General features: G+C 42.8%; 1 pseudogene across 1 annotated transcript; it reads left to right on the top strand.

The window, feature by feature from the left end:
• The first annotated feature begins 1,631 nt into the window (after positions 1-1,631).
• On the top strand, positions 1,632-2,563 carry LOC112622873 (annotated as a pseudogene). The gene has a single exon (XR_003119041.1). The product of XR_003119041.1 is annotated as a 40S ribosomal protein S2 pseudogene (transcript).
• The last annotated feature ends 1,051 nt before the right edge of the window (positions 2,564-3,614 follow it).

Raw genomic sequence — 3,614 nt, 5'->3', positions numbered from 1 at the left:
TTGCTATCTGCTTGGGGAAGGGGTGGCTTGGCGTGGAATCTAGGAACCAGAGCAGCGGGAGGAAGAAACAGGCCCATAGAAAACATCCACTATGTGGCCTCAGGCCTGTGCAGAGGAGGAGGCCCGGTGGGCGGCTCAGAGTACAAGCAAGGTGCAAAGGGTGTCCAAGCATTGGGGTGATGCAAAGTGGGACATCAGAGCCTGGGTGTAGTAAACAGGTTAAGCAGAGAATCTAGGCAGACAGATAGGTTGGCCCATGGGGCCTGAACCTGCAGGGACCCTAAATAGGATGAGGAAGGCACCTATGCAAAGGGTAAAGGGTGCTGGGCAGAATGGGATATTAGTTACAGCTGGGGATGGACCAAATAAGTAAATCAATTCAAAAGAATGACAGTGGGTTTTGTAAGGTGGCAAAATGAATGAACAAATATAGAAAAAGAAAGCTAAAATAACACTGTAATGTTGGATCAGAATTAGAAATGTCAGTGCATACTAACATATTTCAAACTGTAAAGATAGAGATGTGTGCACACATCTCTATGTATGTATATACATCTCATGTATATACATACATGCATAAATAAACTTCTATATATTCTATATATTCCCTAACTTTGTCCATTGCAGGCCTAGGAGTGGCCATATTCCCAGTGGTGCACAGACCTTACATTATCAATATACATTTTCATACTATTAGTATACATTTTTAATACTATTTTCTACAGAAAGGAAAGATGGATCCTTGGATAAAGGGCTGATTCTTAGGTCGGTCCAGGAGAAGTAAAAAATGTCCCAGAAATATCTTGTTATGTATTCTTGAAAGCACAAAGATGCTCAAGCAATGAATATTTCAAAAGAACCATTTTGAAAGTATACCTGTTGGTCAAATTGAGGACAATTTGAGCATCAGAATAAATTAAATAAGTAAATGGAATTCTAATCCATTAGGTAAGAGGGAAAACCATGAATCTCCAATGATGTGCATCTCTACATACATACAGACAAGATATTTACCTCATTTGAAAATACCTCCCCACAGAAAACACTCATTAAGTAATTACTAAGGGAAAAAAAAATAACTTCACAGTGGATAAGCCTGGCAGACACCACATTCATCAAGTAATCAAGGCAGTAATCATTAGTAATAGAACAAATCAAAATTGCAAGCCTCCTGATAGAATACAAGAGAACAACAGAGCATCACTGCAGTTTTATTTCTCATGAAATGCAAATCCTGAACCCACTTCTGAAGAAATATCAGACAAATCCCAGTGAGGAACATTCTAAAAAATCACTGGGTCATGATCCACAAAAGTGCCAAGTTCAGCAAAGTCAGTGACTAAGGATCTCAGTTTCTGACAACTGAATGCGACATGTAAATCTGAACTCGATTACGTTGCTATGGGATGTCGCTGGGAGAACTAGACACGTAAATAGGATCTGAGGACTAAATATTATTAGCATGCCAATGTTAGTTTTCTGATTTTGATAGCTGTAGGAGATTTTGTGTTTATGTAGGAGAGCATCATTGTTCACAGGAAATGAACACTGAACTATTTAGGGGTAATGGGACATCAGGTAAGCAAACTACTTTCATAAGGTTCTGAGAATAAAATATCTGTTCTTGCTTCTCCGAGAAAACACCAAACGGCGGATGATGCAGGTGCAGCCGGGGGGCCCGGAGGCCCTGGTGGGCCTGGGACGGGGAACTGCCGTGGCTTCCTCGGAGATTTCGGCAGTGACATCCGGGGCCGGGGTCGCGGCCGTGGATGGGGCCGGGGCCGAGGCCGCGGAGCTCGCGGAGGCAAGGCCAAGGATAAGGAGTGGATGCCCGTCACCAAGCTGGGCTGCTTGGTCAAGGACATGAAGATCAAGTCCCTGGAGGAGATCTACCTCTTCTCCCTGCCCATTAAGGAATCTGAGACCATTGACTTTTTCCTGGGGGCCTCTCTCAAAGACGAGGTTTTGGAGATTATGCCCGTGCAGAAGCAGACCCGTGCTGGCCAGCGCACCAGGTTCAAGGCGTTTGTTGCTATTGGGGACTACAACGGCCACGTCGGCCTGAGTGTTAAGTGCTCCAAGGAGGTGGCCACCGCCATCCGTGGGGCCATCATCCTGGCCAAACTCTCCATTGTCCCCGTGCGCAGAGGCTACTGGGGGAACAAGATCGGCAAGCCCCACACCGTCCCTTGCAAGGTGACAGGCCACTGCAGCTCTGTGCTGGTGCGCCTCATCCCTGCACCCAGGGGCACTGGCATCGTCTCAGCGCCTGTGCCCAAGAAGCTGCTCATGATGGCTGATACTGATGACTGCTACACCTCAGCCCGGGGCTGCACTGCCACCCTGGGCAACTTCGCCAAGGCCACCTTTGATGCCATCTCTAAGACCTACAGCTACCTGACCCCTGACCTCTGGAAGGAGACTGTGTTTACCAAGTCTTCCTATCAGGAATTCACTGACCACCTTGTCAAGGCCCACACCAGAGTCCCCGTGCTGCGGACCCAGGCTCCAGCTGTGGCTACAACATAGGGTTTTTATACAAGAAAAATAAAGTGAATTAAGCCTTAAAAAAAAAAAAAAAATTTGTCCTTAAAACTTTTCTGTAACTTTATCGTTGGTTCAAATGTTTTAAAAAATGAACCAAAGTACCAAAATAGCATTTTAAAATAATGCGTATTTTTATTAAAAATGGGCAAGACACCGTCATGTTAATCAAGTCAATTTTCTATACAGAAAAATATATAACATCAATAAAATAAATGGAAATGGAAATATATGCAATGATGTTAGTTCTTTCCCATAGTGTTAGGTAGATAACATGAAGCCCTAATAAAGTTTCCAGAAAATTAATATTTTGGTGGAAATTCACAAGTTGTTTCCAGAATGTATACAGATGAAAATGGCCAACATTAAGATAAGCTACTGGGTTTTGAACAGTTTACAAAGTCATAGTAATTAAGAGAACGTGTTATTGATACAAGGAGAGATAGAAATAGAATAGAACAGGATAAGAGGCCAGAAATAGAGCCTCTTATAAGTGGACATTTTTATTACAACGAAGTTTGTAGCACAGAGCAGTAGAGAAGGAGCAGGTGTTTTCAAAAAATGATGCCTGGTCAACTGGATATCCACTTGGGGAAAAGCAGAATGACTTCTGCCTCGCCACCAAGCAATCCGTACCTTGTGCATTGCCAATCTAAATGTAAGAGGAAAACCCCTATTACAGAGCCCCTTGATCAGTGTTGCCAATAGAACTTGTATGATGATGGAAATGCTTCACATCTGAACCCTCCAAGATGGTAGCCACAGCCACATACTGGTTTTGAGCAGGTGAAATATGGCTAGTGTAACTCAACCACTAAATTTTCACTTTGTTTTTATTTTACCTAATTTATGTTTAAATATCCACATATGGCTAATGGCTACTTATATTAAACAGTACAGTTTAGATAATAAGGGAAGAGAATATCTTTATGTCCTTGGGGTAGGCAGATATTTCCTGATAGAACACAAAAGTATTCTCCATAAAGGAAAAAATTGGCAAATAAGAGCTTCTTCTCATTAGAAGACATCATCAAGGAATTGAACGTAAACCAACACGTAGGAGTTATTGC

This window comes from Theropithecus gelada, chromosome 4, assembly GCF_003255815.1.
Source record: "Theropithecus gelada isolate Dixy chromosome 4, Tgel_1.0, whole genome shotgun sequence".
Taxonomy (NCBI): domain Eukaryota; kingdom Metazoa; phylum Chordata; class Mammalia; order Primates; family Cercopithecidae; genus Theropithecus; species Theropithecus gelada.
The sequence above is the reverse complement of the archived record's forward strand: the minus strand, read 5'-3'. Positions and strand labels throughout refer to the sequence as shown.